We start from the raw sequence: 17,029 nt of genomic DNA on the forward strand, positions 1-17,029 counted from the left end.
TAATAGCACAACAAGGGGAAATAATTCTACTTCAAATTAATCACTGTAAATCTAAGAGACCTGAATCTCCCAGCATTCTTCCGTTCGACTCGGAATGATAAGTTAATAACATCATGTAACAATATCCGCCATGTGGACACTTAATGAAAATTAAATAATATTGATTGAATTAAAAATTATACACACTAAACTAGTAATGGCTGCCGCATTCAATCAGATACATGTATGAAAGAATAATTTCCTTGCATAGTTAAACTTGAGCACAACTGGATCCAAGAAAATAATGGCTTATGCCTTAGTCCATTTATTGTATTGTCTCCGAGTGTAGTGTTGTGCATGCTCATTGGTGGGAAAAAAACGTTGAAAGGTCTCTGTTGGGTTTCTTTCATGTCAATTTTTTAAAACTGTTGCCATTTACGGCATACATTCCACTTCTAAATTTACTGTGGTGTTTCTGACTATCTGGGAGGAGACTGAGCAGTGAAACGTGCTACTTTTACACATAATCAAGAACGATCTGTCACACTACTACACTTTAAAACACAGTTTACATGTAATTCATGTCACACAGTCTCATATGGAACCTACATGCGCTTTTTTTTTATATAGTGTATATGATAAGATACTGTCATCCCCCTTCCCTTCTGTGTGAAAGGATGAATGAGCAAATGTATTTCTAGTTGCATGCTCGATGGTAGCAGACAAGCCTGTCTGCTAGAGAACAGTAGGACCAACGTCGGAACAGGTAGCTATGCTTTCTAAAAGCAAAGAGGTTTCTACTCTTAGTATGGTCCTGTCCGTCCCTTGTCATGTTGGTATAGGAAGCTGCCTCTCTGGTCTCTTCCGTTTGTATCTGTGGAAGCACCCTCCGTAGGGGCCCACAGCATCTGTCCGCGGCGCGTGTCTGAAGTGGTAAGATCTCCGGCTAAGCGCGTCTCTGCTAAGTTCGTAGGACAATGGATTTCTTAAGTTCAGCCTAACTGAAAATTTAATCACCTTTATTTCAGGTTCAGATCTAAAATATCTAATATCTTAAATTGCAACGTAGTGTAATTCGAGTGTGAAGTTCAGAATATCTTCCAGTAGTTGCTTTGTCACTATTTTGTGAGTAAAGTGGAACCACGTGTTGATGATCCGTAACTCTAAGATCATCAGTCTTAAATTCGAATGTGCGTGAGATTATAACGTGTCGTCTTGACAATTTTTTCAATATAGCAACTTTTCTTTATGTTCAACCCACGCGGGGTGTACTTTGTGAGACCAGTACCACGTGCTTATACAATTGTTTGACCCTTCAGGTTAATAGTAAGACGATAGTAATCAGTTCGAGGTTTTTCTTTTGTAAATTGCGTTTCGATGTAATTTATTTTAATTATCAAAATTACTGTGGAGTTACACTCTTTGTGTAAACCAAGTTGACCACGTGAAGCATGTGGTGTAATCATCAAAGTAGCCATCAGCTATTCTTTTCGGGAAGATTTCACAGAGAGTTAGTATGAATTTAGTACACCAGTGTGTGGTAATTTCATGACGGACAGGATTGCGCTACGAACGTAACTTCTTTTGATGAAAATTGAATCGGTTGGTTGTGGTTAATTTCCTCTTGCACATGTTTCAACGTTCTTCGTGTGTTATTTTATGAATGCAGTGTTGTATGCAGTCTCCCAGTCTTGGTTCCATATTTGATGTGTTCCGTAAGATTACAAACTCACATTTTCACAATCCTAAATAAGGCACCAGTTTAGTTATAAATCAAGTTTAATATGCTGAAATTTTAACGGAACAATGATCAATGTTAAAATAAATGTCCAAATATAAACTGATTTATTTCTTTCTATTCAAATTGTCTTTTTAGATATATATGTCACCGGTTATCGTAAGATGACTACTAAAAGATTATAATTAATGTTAGTCTGATTGGGAATTTGGTAAGCTAGACTGGATGCCTGGTGAAACAGTTGCTCAGTAATGCAAAGTCAACTTCCCCAGATAGTTCACAGCTTTTGACCCGCTTTTATTGTCTTGAATATCAGCACCGCTTTCAGAACAAATTAAAGCATCAACATTAGAACGTGCATATATGCGTAAGTACTTGTGTGGGATAATGACTTACAAAAATGAGCTAAACGCCGGAGAAGGCACACAGGTTGCAGACAGGCGGTTGTCAACAGGGTGTTCACGGCTCGTGAGGGCGTGATGAGGTACGGGGCCGGCGACGTCCCTCCCCTTGGGGGATTAGCCGTACGTGAAGTGCTGCGTCCGGCTGGTCTCTCCACTCCTTTCGAGGTTATTAGCCCCGGTCATCAGCCGGCAAATCTGGTTCCACGGGGACAGGTAATACTGTTGCACCTGAAACATTCGGAGACTCTGGCGAGCAAAATGTCTCTTCCTTCCCCTCCTTCACGACCCCGCGAGTCGATCCTAATATTGCAATCTTTCCGGAAAGTGGAACTGTAGCAGAACTTATGTGTTTTATTTATATTTAGATTGACATCAGTTAAAAACCTAACACTCTTTCCACTGCAAAAGGAAAGTGGGGAAAAGGAATGGCTATAGTTTTGTTAAAAAACGAGAAGAATAACTGATATTCCCCACAAAAACTTACATCTAAGCACACGCTCGATAACCTCATTCTCAAATCAGTCCTTAGGAAGTCATGAGTTGTGATTTCTACAAGGTTGGTCAAGCAAGGGTACCGCAATCTATTCACCGCATCTATGATATAAATCCTGAGGGTGATGGCAAGAGGTGCTGTAGTCACTAACAGCAACATAAATATCTCGTCGCGCTCAGTCCTCTCATGGCTTTAATCGGCAGATGACAAGAAATATTAACAAAAACAAACGGAGTTTTCCTGGGGTGTACTCTCGCAGCTGGCAGAGTGTCAAAAATACTACCGCGACACCCGAATTAAAAAGCACTCTCCAGTCAACAAATGCGTACCTTCTCACCCTTCCAAACTCTGCCAAGTAGTGGTATACGTCTTTTCGTGCTCGTTCCATTTGATATGACTTTGCATCGTTAGTTCTAGATGTTAATTGACCTGACAGTGCCAAGCAGCACACCAATAATGCTATATTCTAACGTTACAGGATTGTTTTTCCTACTCACCTGCGTTAAGTTACATTTCTCTACACTTAGAGTAGGCTGTCATTCATCACACCAAATAAAAATTCTAAGTCATCCTGCAGCCTTCTACACTCATTTAACGGCAATACTTTCCCGTATACTAGAGCGTCATCAGGAAACAGTCGCAGTTTACTAATTAACCTACCCGTCAGGTCCTTCCTGTATATAAGAAACAAGAGCGGTCCTATCACACTTTTCTGGAGCACTCCCGACCGTGCGTTTGCGTCGGAACACTAGCCGGCGGGTGTGGCCGAGCGATTCTAGGCGTTTCAGTCTGGAACCGCGCGATCGCTACGGTGTGTGTTGTTCTTAGGTTAGTTAGGTTTAAGCAGTTCTAAGTTCTAGGGGACTGATGACCTCAGATGTTAAATCCCATAGTGCTCAAAGCCATTTGAACCATTTGTCTGAACACTCGCTGTTCAGTACAGAGTATTGGGTTCTATTTTCAAAGGAATCTTCGAGCCACTCACATATCGTCGAACCTATACCGGAGGCTTTGACCTTCGTTAACAGTCTTCAGTGAAACACCGTGTCTAACGCACTCCAGATATCTAGGTGTGTGGAATCTGCTTGTTACATGTTCGCAGGATACCTTGTGAGGAAAGGGCAAATTGTGTTTCGAACAAGCACTGCTTTCTAAATCCTCGCTGCGTTGTGGGCAGAAGCTTCTCTGTCTCCAGGAAATTTATTATATTCGAATTTAGAATATGCTCAAGAATAATAATCAGCGAGTTGCGAGCAGGCAGTGTTAAGTAGTGGACATGCGGCCATAGTGGGTCAGATCTGTTGTGTAACAAATCGCAGTGAAGTAACATTTCTAAAGGAAGCGTCAAGACGTTCTCCAGGATGTTTTGGAGAAAAGTTTGTGCTAAGTTTATCGTGCACCCCTTCACTCCTGAACAGATACAACGATGCGTGGAGGCCTGCCGCGATTAGATTAAAATGCAAACCGCGGACTGTTCTTTCCTAAAAATAATCATCAGGGGTGACAAGACTTGCTGTTATCAGTACGAATCTACCACACAACGACAAAGTGTAGAAATTTATATGAAGTGTCAACATGTTGATGACGTAACCAACATCCAAGCCAACGAGATGTGTGAGCTGGACAACATTCCAAAGAAGGGTTTTTCTCACAAGTTTATGTGATTGTTCTGTGCGTTGTGCTCACGTGGGATGAGACGATACACAGCAGCTAAAAGATTAAAATTACCTTCTTAACTTTCTTCTATTTTTTTATGAATCCAGTCTTGAAACATTTTAGACTGACAGGATACAGATGCCACGACTTCTGTTGACATGTTTATGTCTAGTAGCATTATTATTAGAAAAAGGACATTACTTTTGTTCTCATTAATAATTATGAAATCATAAATTGTTGTCTGTGTATTGTGTAATATAGTACGAATTTATGTGTCTTGCTGAATATTTCCATAGCCGTGTCTCTCAAGCATAGAATTATGCAAAACAACACAGGCCTTTACATAACCTATAGAAAATCGGTGAATCCACTATATTCTCCTTCTTTTCAAACGACCTTAAGTTGAAACTCACGTAAGCATTTGTACACGCTTCATTCCAAGAGGACTGTGTTGGGGAATGGGAAAGGAATGAAATGACTGGAGCTATCGTGCCACGCACAACAGCAACCACATAAAAAATATGAAACTGCTGCGGCGGCACACCTTTCATCCATTAATTGTCTGTGAGGATATGACCTCATTATGTGTTTTGTGACACGAAAAGCTTCTTACATAGTACAATAACAAGGAAATTTGCAGGTTTCTTGCGGCAAGGGCGTAGCATGCGGAAGCGGGAGCTCGTCTGTAAGTAACATTTTATTGTAAGAACTTTATCAGTGTGGAGAATGTGATGCACTAGTTGTCCAGATGTGTGCTGTATTTAATTTAAAACACAACATGATTTGGAAAGACATAATTCCACTGCATGTAGACCATGGTATAATATGTTTAAGAACTTGATAATACGGCCATGTCTTTCCAAAACACGTTGTGTCTTTAAATTGCCGGCCGGGGTGGCCGAACGGTTCTAGGCGCTACAGTCTGGAACCGCACGATCACTACGGTCGCAGGTTCGAATCCTGCCTCGGGCATGGATGTGTGTGATGTCCTTAGGTTAGTTAGGTTTAAGTAGTTCTAAGTTCTAGGGGACCGATGACCTCAAAAGTTAAGTCCCATAGTGCTCAGAGCCATTTGAACCATTTTTTTTCTTTAAATTAAATAAAGCACACACTTGGACAACTGGTGCATCGTATTTTCTGAACTGATACCGTAATATAGATCTGCTGTGGCTTCACAAGAGATTCCATTTAATACTCACCCACCACTCTTGCAGCCATACTCGTCACATCAATACACGGATGTACCCAACAACCTACTTTAGACATATGTTGATTAATGTTAATTAAGTTGACTAAAGCCAGGAAAGCTTCATCGTCCTAAGAAGGCGTAGTACCACGTTAATAAGAATTCTCACTTCTGTCAGGGTCGAGTGACAGTGGCAGTGTCATGTATCTGACAAGCCATGTGTCACATCGCTCGCTTGTCATTCCGTTTGTGTTAGCCCCGTGGCAAGGCCATGTGCCACTTGCCCCGCGCTCGGTGAGTGAGCGCCGCATGTTGGCGCATGAGGCGACTGCCAGCCATGTGCCTCAGTGTGCGCTTGCATAGCGAGTGATGTGTATCGAGTGCTGCTCATGCTGTATCGCCACGGGGATGCAGGGCTGTTCCGACTACCTGGCAAAAGTTCAGACATTTCACATTGTCATTGATTTGAAATGGGGATTATTCATCTGCAGCTTCCAGGAATTTTAGTGAGAATGTTGCATGTTTGCACTGCACTGGCTTGATTACATTTTATTTGGTTTCAGATACAGTTGTGTATCCATGAGCGTAAAGTTAGATTTCTTTGCTCCGATCGACGCTTTGTCTGAATATCCAAGAAGCAATATCGGGTTTTCATTAAGTTATCCATGGATACAAGTCGAATTTTATGCTGTTTTCCCAGTCATTTAATAATTACGGGAATCTGGAAGTATATTGGGTTCTTTTATGCTTTTGTAAATGAGTGGTATTTGTACAGCCACGTGATCTCATCTTGGATATTTATATCCTTAGTTCAGGAATTTCGAAGTTGATTTTGAATAATAACTGAAATTAACTTGAAATGGCTAATGCGTCACTTTCCCATGAAATCATTCTTTACGTTTAGGAAATATCAGTCAGTGACACATGTGCTCGTTCAGCCTTTGCCTGAGTAGTAGCAGGTACGAGAGTAGCTTCCTAAAAACGTACTGCTTTCAGCACAATCCATACCATTATAAACTACCTTCAGCAAATGAAATATTTACTAGTTTTTTAGACGATTTTCAGCATCATGAAAGTAAGTTGCAGCTTCGTGTTGCAACCATGAAGATTTCGAGACATTACGTTTCAGCAAATTATCCTTTTGTTGAACCGTCTTGGCAGATTAAAAGTGTAGGCCGGCCTGAGACTCGACCTTGGTACTGTCACCTTTCGCGGGGAAGTGCTCTGCCGACTCAGTTACCCAAACATGACTGACGAGCCATCTTCGCAACTTTTGCTTCCGCCAGTAAGGAATCTCCTACCTCCGAAACTTCACGGAAGCTCTCCTGCGACAAAAAAATGGTTCAAATGGCTCTGAGCACTATGGGACTCAACTGCTGAGGTCATTAGTCCCCTAGAACATAGAACTAGTTAAACCTAACTAACCTAAGGACATCACAAACATCCATGCCCGAGGCAGGATTCGAACCTGCGACCGTAGCGGTCTTGCGGTTCCAGATTGCAGCGCCTTTAACCGCACGGCCACTTCGGCCGGCCTCTCCTGCGACACTTGCAAGACTAGCACTCCAGGGAGAAAGGATATTCCAGAGACATGCTTATCCACAGCCTAGGGGATTATTCCAGAATGAGATTTGAGTACTTGCTCTCGAATAGCAAAGGTCCTGAGTTCGAGTCTCGGTCTGGCAAACAGTCTTAATCTGTCCAGAAGTTTCATATCAGCACACACTCCGCTGCAGAGTGAAACTCTCATTCTTCATCCCATTGTTATTAGGCCAAACAAAAAGTCAGCCCCATTTGTATTTCACGCATCTTTTCCATAAGAAATTCTATGAGGTTATATGCATTCACATGTACAGGCTTTATTGGAATGGTCGATGAACTTGAATATAATTTTGTCGTACTTCAGCACAGTCTTGTTAAGGGCCGGGTCAGTCTACACTGGTCTGCACACCTTATAGACGATACAGACCAAGTACCGTAACATATTAACTACTAAATGGAAATGAGTGGAAGTGCGGGAGCGTGTTGACAGAGGTCTAGTCGTACACAGAAAGCAGGACGTCACATGGCATGAGGTCAGCTTGACTATAACGCCAAAGGTGGCAGGCCCTGCAACACGAGGCAGGTGGAGGAATAGGAAAAGACGGTGTACGTCAAGCATCTAGCAGTTACGGTGCACTGTGGTGGTGTTCTCCATTACAACACGTCCCAGAGACAATACGTGGATGACTTTATATCGGCAAGAATCTTCGAGAAACTGGAAGAGATCTAAGTGTGATGCATGTAAGCCGAAAGTTTGGTATCGCTCATAGCATTATTTCATGCGCGTAGCCGGCCGGAGTGGCCAAGTGGTTCTGGGCGCTACAGTCTGGAACCGCGGGACCGCTGCGGTCGTAGGTTCGAATCCTGCCTCGGGCATGGATGTGTGTGATGTCTTTAGGTTAGTTAGGTTTAAGTAGTTCTAAGTTCTAGGGGACTGATGACCTCAGAAGTTAATTCCGATAGTGCTCAGAGCCATTTGAACCATTTTTGAACCATGCGCGTAACTAGCGTTCTGAACTACAGGCACTGGTGCTCGAAGGAGAGGATGTGGTCAACCATGGTCAACTACAGCAGCAAATGACCCCTACATTGTGCAACAGACAATAAGTGACCCATATCAAACAGTAAGGGAACCTGCAACTACAATACACAGGACTGTAAGGCACGCAATCTCGCTCTACACAGTGACACGGTGACTGCGTTTGGGTTTAGCTCTTGCCCGAAGTCCAGTGCATTGTATTCTGTTGACACTCACACATCGGCGGCATCGTTTGCCTTGGTGCCAATAGCATAGGGACTGTACTAATGAGGAGTTAGGTAGCCTGATCTTCTCGGATGAGTTTAAATACCGTCTGGGTAGTGATACTGAACGTACCCTCATAGTGCGAGAGAGGGGAACACGTAATCCACTCACAAACGTTGTCGAACATTGTAAGGTGGCTAAAATTTCGCACCTTACAAGGACTCATCCACATACTTTGCTGTCATCTACAAACACGATTAGGTATCATGTGATAGGTTGTACATTGTATATATGAATATATAAAGGAGACTGACATTGTCACGTATGTTTTACAAATAGTTGTTAACGCTTATTGCATGAAAGGTGACGGAGTGTCTTTATTATAAAAATGGCGTAATGAATGATTGCCTATACTGGCTCTGAGCACTATGCGACTTAACTTCTGAGGTCATCAGTCGCCTAGAACTTAGAACTAATTAAACTTAACTAACCTGAGGGCATCACACACATCCATGGCCGAGGCAGGTTTCGAACCTGCGAACGTAGCGGTCGCTCGGTTCCAGACTGTAGTGCCTAGAACCGCACGGCCACTCCGATTGCCTATACTAGTAGAGGTTGGAACGCCAGTAGAGATGAAACGGCAGGTAGAACTCGAGCTCTGGGTGGAAGGCCTGCACAGGTGTTGGTCCTGCTTAAACACAGGAAGTAGCTAGACAGACGTCGTGGCACCTAAGCTCTGGAGCACAATAGGGTGACGGCCGGCCGCTATTGTAGTAGGGACCAGAAGGATAACCGGATAATACTTCCGAAAGCTGAAAATCTTGGACGCAGGTGAGAGGAACGAAGAAGCAGCACCTCGGAAACCACGCAGGCTGGGTTATTTCCAAGGATTTTTACTCAGAAGCGTACCGTTGTACGAGTATAGACTTTTCCTCGTAAACTTTCCGCGCTGGACGACAAAAGTCTAATATGGTTGGTCGGCGTTCGGAAGAATCTGTAGAGAGGGAGAATATTCCATGGTTTCGAGAATATGATTCGTTTTCGGAATTACGATGGTAGGGAGCCAAGCCTTGCTGGGAAGCCAGCGCTGGAGAGATGAGGTCTTCTGTTGTGGTCTTCTTTGTTGGAACAGACGGATTTGCTGTCTCTGCTCTCAGGAGAGCTTATACACTCCTGGAAATTGAAATAAGAACACCGTGAATTCATTGTCCCAGGAAGAGGAAACTTTATTGACACATTCCTGGGGTCAGATACATCACATGATCACACTGACAGAACCACAGGCACATAGACACAGGCAACAGAGCATGCACAATGTCGGCACTAGTACAGTGTATATCCACCTTTCGCAGCAATGCAGGCTGCTATTCTCCCATGGAGACGATCGTAGAGATGCTGGATGTAGTCCTGTGGAACGGCTTGCCATGCCATTTCCATCTGGCGCCTCAGTTGGACCAGCGTTCGTGCTGGACGTGCAGACCGCGTGAGACGACGCTTCATCCAGTCCCAAACATGCTCAACGGGGGACAGATCCGGAGATCTTGCTGGCCAGGGTAGTTGATTTACACCTTCTAGAGCACGTTGGGTGGCACGGGATACATGCGGACGTGCATTGTCCTGTTGGAACAGCAAGTTCCCTTGCCGGTCTAGGAATGGTAGAACGATGGGTTCGATGACGGTTTGGATGTACCATGCACTATTCAGTGTCCCCTCGACGATCACCAGTGGTGTACGGCCAGTGTAGGAGATCGCTCCCCACGCCATGATGCCGGGTGTTGGCCCTGTGTGCCTCGGTCGTATGCAGTCCTGATTGTGGCGCTCACCTGCACGGCGCCAAACACGCATACGACCATCATTGGCACCAAGGCAGAAGCGACTCTCATCGCTGAAGACGACACGTCTCCATTCGTCCCTCCATTCACGCCTGTCGCGACACCACTGGAGGCGGGCTGCACGATGTTGGGGCGTGAGCGGAAGACGGCCTAACGGTGTGCGGGACCGTAGCCCAGCTTCATGGAGACGGTTGCGAATGGTCCTCGCCGATACCCCAGGAGCAACAGTGTCCCTAATTTGCTGGGAAGTGGCGGTGCGGTCCCCTACGGCACTGCGTAGGATCCTACGGTCTTGGCGTGCATCCGTGCGTCGCTGCGGTCCGGTCCCAGGTCGACGGGCACGTGCACCTTCTGCCGACCACTGGCGACAACATCGATGTACTGTGGAGACCTCACGCCCCACGTGTTGAGCAATTCGGCGGTACGTCCACCCGGCCTCCCGCACTAGCGCCATTCGACGGCCAACACCGCAGTTCCTGGTGTGTCCGCTGTGCCGTGCGTGTGATCATTGCTTGTACAGCCCTCTCGCAGTGTCCGGAGCAAGTATGGTGGGTCTGACACACCGGTGTCAATGTGTTCTTTTTTCCATTTCCAGGAGTGTAGTTAGAACAGTTAGGCACTGTACTGTTGCGAACATATACGATTCTGGACTTCATATCCGTGTTGGAAGCCGTCGTTGAGTACGCAGCGTTCAGTAATTGAGAGCACTTCCTCTCCCTATACTTACGATGAGACGTTATCTGAACTCCATCCTTGTGGCTGGGAGTTCGCGTTTCTCGTCTGTAGAAGACAGAGAGGAGAAGACAGTATTAGAGTATATTAGTCAGAAGACCGCCTTCTGCTGTCTCAGTGTTTGAAAGAGTTTTAATTTTTGTGGCTGGAGTTCTTCCATCGACGCAGACGTGTACGAGAATCAGCACGCCGACTCACCAGACGCAGTACATACGGTGATATCGCAAACTGCTTCGTCTTGTTAGGGCTATAAAGCTAAACAGCTGTGATCACGTTAGTTTATTTCCACTGAGGTTCAACACCACCATAGATCATCTTTGAAAGTAGTATCTTCTAGCGTTTGGTACGTAGGTGATGTCAGTCACTTCGCGTTATTGGTATTAGATCGCGCAGTCATAATAAGGGGCAGAGTTCATCTACATCTACATCTACATCTACATGATTACTCTGCAATTCACATTTAAGTGCTTGGCAGAGGATTCATCGAACCAAAATCATACTATCTCTCTACCATTCCACTCCCGAACAGCGCGCGGGAAAAACGAACACCTAAACCTTTCTGTTCGAGCTCTGATTTCTCTTATTTTATTTTGATGATCATTCCTACCTATGTGGGTTGGGCTCAACAAAATATTTTCGCGTTCGGAAGAGAAGGTTGGTGACTGGAATTTCGTAAATAGATCTCGCCCCGACGAAAAACGTCTTTGCTTTAATGACTTCCATCCCAACTCGCGTATCATATCTGCCACACTCTCTCCCCTATTACGTGATAATACAAAACGAGCTGCCCTTTTTTGCACCCTTTCGATGTCCTCCGTCAATCCCACCTGGTAAGGATCCCACACAGCGCAGCAATATTCTAAAAGAGGACGAACGAGTGTAGTGTAAGCTGTCTCTTTAGTGGACTTGTTGCATCTTCTAAGTGTCCTGCCAATGAAACGCAACCTTTGGCTCGCCTTCCCCGCAATATTTTCTATGTGGTCTTTCCAACTGAAGTTGTTCGTAATTTTAACACCCAGGTACTTAGTTGAATTGACAGCCTTGAGAACTGTACTATTTATCGAGTAATCGAATTCCAACGGATTTCTCTTGGAACTCATGTGGATCACCTCACACTTTTCGTTATTTAGCGTCATCTGCCACCAGCCACACCATACAGCCATCTTTTCTAAATCGCTTTGCAACTGATACTAATCTTTGGATGACCTTACTAGACGGTAAATTAGAGCATCATCTGCGAACAACCTAAGAGAACTGCTCAGATTGTCACCCAGGTCATTTATATAGATCAGGAACAGCAGAGGTCCCAGGACGCTTCCCTGGGGAACATCTGATATCACTTCAGTTTTACTCGATGATTTGCCGTCTATTACTACGAACTGCGACCTTCCTGACAGGAAATCACGAATCCAGTCGCACAACTGAGACGATACCCCGTAGGCCCGCAGCTTGATTAGAAGTCGCTTGTGAGGAACGGCGTCAAAAGCTTTCCGGAAATCTAGAAATACGGAATCAACTTGAGATCCCCTGTCGATAGCGGCCATTACTTCGTGCGAATAAAGAGCTAGCTGCGTTGCACAAGAACGATGTTTTCTGAAACCATGCTGATTACGTATCAATAAATGTTTCCCTTCGAGGTGATTCATAATGTTTGAATACAGTATATGTTCCAAAACCCTACTGCAAACCGACGTCAATGATATAGGTCTGTAGTTCGATGGATTACTCCTACTACCCTTCTTAAACACTGGTGCGATCTGCGCAATTTTCCAACTTGTAGGTACAGATCTATCGTTGAGCGAGCGGTTGTATATGATTGCTAAGTAGGGAGCTATTGTATCAGCGTAATCTGTAAGGAACTTAATCGGTATACAATCTGGACCTGGAGACTTGCCCGTATCAAGCGATTTGAGTTGCTTCGCAACCCCAAAGGTATCTACTTCTAAGAAACTCATGCTAGCAGCTGTTCGTGTTTCAAATTCTGGAGTATTCCATTCGTCTTCCCTGGTGAAGGAGTTTCGGAAAACTGCGTTCAATAATTGATTAGTAATTTTACTTAGGAAATGTAAACTTCATAATGTAAGGTTTTTTTTGTAATCTACAATAAATATATAAGCAGGAACAACGTTTATCATTTAGTAGGATTAGTTACCTTCATCATTCATTTATGTTTAGATTTTGATTTATAGAATTAAGAGATCCTAAGATCTGCTTCAGGGGGTAGTCAGACAGGGCCAGATCTTCATTATAGCGATTATTATTCTCCATTGCGCACATTCATCTTACACCCGCCGGGAATAGCATCTTGGAACATGATCGTTTTGATGGTCGAGGTGTTATTGTGTAGGAAGAGATAATATTGCATGGGCACACTGATGTTCTTCCCCCATGTGCGCTTTTTCAGTGGTGCATTCGGCCCTCACTTCATTTTTGTGGATGAGCAGGTGGATGAGTTCTTGGAAAGACAGGATGTTTTGCGAATGAACTGGTCTGTTCTTTCCCCCAACTTAAATCCCATCGAACACGTGTGGGGTGCGTTGGGGAGACGCATTGCAACACGCCTACTCGCACCAACGAGCATCCAACAGTTGCTAACCGCGCTCATGTAGAGATGAAACGCCCTGCCACACGAACTTTTTACTGACCTTGTGACCAGCATAGAGGCATGTTGCAGAGCGTGGACTGCCGTGCGTTGTTATTACACACCTTTTCAGCTGCCTATGTCCAACCGTTTGTAATGTCCAGGAGACCATCATAAATCGCGGCTACTTCAGTTTACTTGTCCTTGAATAAAAGTATCATTTCTGTTAGTCTCATTGTGTATTTCATTCAGTTAGTATACTGTAGCAGTTCTTTATATGTATGGTCCAAGTTTCACCGAGTTATGTTACCTGCAGTGACTCATCATGCGAAAGTTGCTTTCGTCCTTAAGTCTTACATACCAGCGTATGTTCTGTTGCGCTATGAAAGTTCACACACTACCACATACACTGACGGAAGAAAATCTCTCTCAAGGTCCAAGTCTTCCACTACAGTACAGCTGTACGCAAAGGAATTGTGCACACGGAAACGAAAGGGAGCGGTTGGCCCTAGCACGTGGACTGTAGTTGTGTGCCCTCATTAAACATTAATAACTACTCAGGGAACAAAAGAAAAATTCGGAGTAGGTATTAAAATCCATGGAGAAGAAATAAAAACTTTAAGGTTCGCCGATGACATTGTAACAGAGATAGCAAAGGACTTGGAAGATCAGTTGAACGGAATAGACAGTGTCTTGAAATGAGGATGTAAGATGAACATCAACAAAAGCAAAACGAGGATAATGGAATGTAGTCGAATTAAGTCGGGTGCTGCTGAGGGAATTAGATTAGGAAATGAGACACTTAAAGTAGTAAAGGAGTTTTGCTATTTGGGGATCAAAATAACTGATGATGGTCGAAGTAGAGAGAATATAAAATGTAGACTGGCAATGGCAAGGAAAGCGTTCCTGAAGAAGAGAAATTTGTTAACATCGAGTATAGATTTAAGTGTCAGGAAGTCGTTTCTGAAAGTATTTGTATGGCGTGTAGCCATGTATGGAAGTGAAACATGGACGAGAAATGGTTTGGACAAGAAGAGAATAGAGGCATTCGAAATGTGGTGCTACAGAAGAATGCTGAAGATTAGATGGGTAGATCACATAACTAATGAGGAGGTATTGAATAGGGTTGGGGTGAAGAGGAGTTTGTGGCACAACTTGACAAGAAGAAGCGACCGGTTGGTAGGACATGTTCTGGGGCAGCAAGGGGTCACCAATTTAGTATTGGAGGGCAGCGTGGAGGGTAAAAATCGTACAGGGAGACCAAGAGATGAATACACTAAACAGATTCAGAAGGATGTAGGCTGCAGTACGTACTGGGAGATGAAGAAGCTTGCACAGGATAGAGTAGCATGGAGAGCTGCATCAAACCCATCTCAGGACTGAAGACCACAACAACAACAACAATTACTAAGTAGTGATGGGTATTGTCAGATACTGTAATGAAACAAGGGATACAAATTATATGCATTTATTGCTATGATATCAATGATTGCTCAGAACAAACAAGGGTCAAATACTAATCACGGCAGAATGAGTGCATATACACATATGAGCGTATGAAAGCTGTGGATCTTCAGAGGGAAAGAACTGAAAAACTTTTCGTAAAATAGTCCGAACGAATAAGAAATCGTAATAACTGACATCTAATCGCTGAATTGAAGTCTGGACGATTGCATCGGAAGCTTAGTGAGTAAAAAGAAGTAGAACCCCTGTAAGACGTGTATATTTCTATTGTCTATTGTCAAACCACAATTTATGAAAGATATTTATATTTTATTAATAGGATTAAGTAAGAATAATTAATATTTGTCATGTTGGAAATAATTGTGGTAGCAGGGAATGTCTGCATCAAAGTATTGTTGGCAAGAGAGACCGCACATTGATATAATTTTAAAAAGGGCGGGAGAGACCGCGTATGGATACATTTTAAGAAAAGAGCGGGAAAGACCGCGCATTGATACATTTTGTAATGGTAGCAGAGATTGTCTGCACCAGAAAGCATTGTTGGCAGGAGAGACCGCACTTTAGCGTTCGTACGACGTCAGTAGTAAGCGAGAAGTGAAGCGATTTGGTAATAGGTCTGAAGCGAGAGGTTGAGAGGAGCGGTGTGCCTGCCAGCCACCAGCTATGATTTACAAGAGATTATAAACGGATGTACAGAGACATCAACTAACTATTATCATTAGAGGAACTAATATTATTGAATTATTTTCTTTGCGAAACTCAAGACTACTGAAGGTATGCTTGCGCAAAGCCAGTTGTAAGATTATTGTGAAAACGAAGTCCCATTTGAACGTTTGTAAAATCATTTCATTACCAGCAGTAAATGTTTGAAGAAACGTTTCCAGAATATAATTAATTTTTGCCAGCAATGTTGCATTACTGATTATAATCCATCCCAAAAACCATCAACGTAAAACTTTGCAAAAATTTTGTTGTTGTCAAGAAAAAGTGTAACTATGAATTACGTAACTTCAGTCAAATTAATTAAAGAATAACGTCAGCTTTGCTATTAAAGAATAATGTCAGAGTAAGTATATTCATGTCGCAGTTCGATGTAGCAGTCATATGGCGATCCAGTAACAGTAAAAAAGGTAAGGAACAGTTTTGGGTTATTGAAGATAACGACTGAGGGTCACGACCACGACACATTCTAGGTTTCGTCGAAATAATCAGAAAATCACTTTTAATACGTAGCAATTAAATTTGTATGCGAAGATTGAGAAAGAGAATAAATTTCAAAGGGAAGATTTCATTTCTCATTATTAAACAAGAGATAGAAATCCTAAGGAAAGGTTTCCTAGGTTATTGTAGAAGGGAAAGTTGCGTAACAAAATAAAAGAAAAGAGATATATAGGAGACGGGAAGGTTTCACCCCTAAGAGTCAAATCTTGGCTGAAAAGTTACCTCGCAGTGACTGCTCGATCAATCTGAGCCAATGCGCCTATCATCCCATACGAATTTCGGACGCCATGGGTGCAACATTCACACGATTTACGCAAGACAAGGTGCGGTGTGCTGGCATGCAAGATCGGACGCTAGCAAGGAGATGGCAGGGAAGATAGGACGCTAGCATTGCGCAGCCCATTTGCACGTGAATTGCCTTCTCGTCTCGCGCTGAAGAATCCCTTCTCTGTGCCTCTCGACGACCAAGTCCGTATACTGTGGCTCCCGTCGAGGAAGTGATTACTATGGCTCTCGCCGAGGAAGCCTCTACTAATGCTCCTAGCGAGGTAATATCTGATACTTTACTCCCCTGCTCCTTCTCGATGTGAGCCCTCCAAAATTGCCATTTTGATCAATCTGAAACTCTGTACTTTATTTAGCAAATACAAAACCTCCTAACAATTTAGTTCTGGAAGATTGGGTGTCGATTCCTTCGGAAGATTCCGAACGCCGATCAATCTGAACTTCTCTTCCGGCAACTTGTCAATGTCGCCCTATGGAACATAGCCGTTCCCAAAGATTCCAGGTTCCCGTCTGTCAACCGGCGTCCCACCAAAAACTTTATGTAAATTTATCTTCTCAATGTTAATGCTCAAGGCGTCAGTGGCCTGTCAGCAGTAGACAAAGCATTCGCCTGAGGAGGCGCCCCGTGGTTACTACACAATACTGATACGTTATCACACGGGAAACGCCATTT

Source organism: Schistocerca americana, chromosome X (genome assembly GCF_021461395.2).
Source record: "Schistocerca americana isolate TAMUIC-IGC-003095 chromosome X, iqSchAmer2.1, whole genome shotgun sequence".
Taxonomy (NCBI): Eukaryota; Metazoa; Arthropoda; class Insecta; order Orthoptera; family Acrididae; genus Schistocerca; species Schistocerca americana.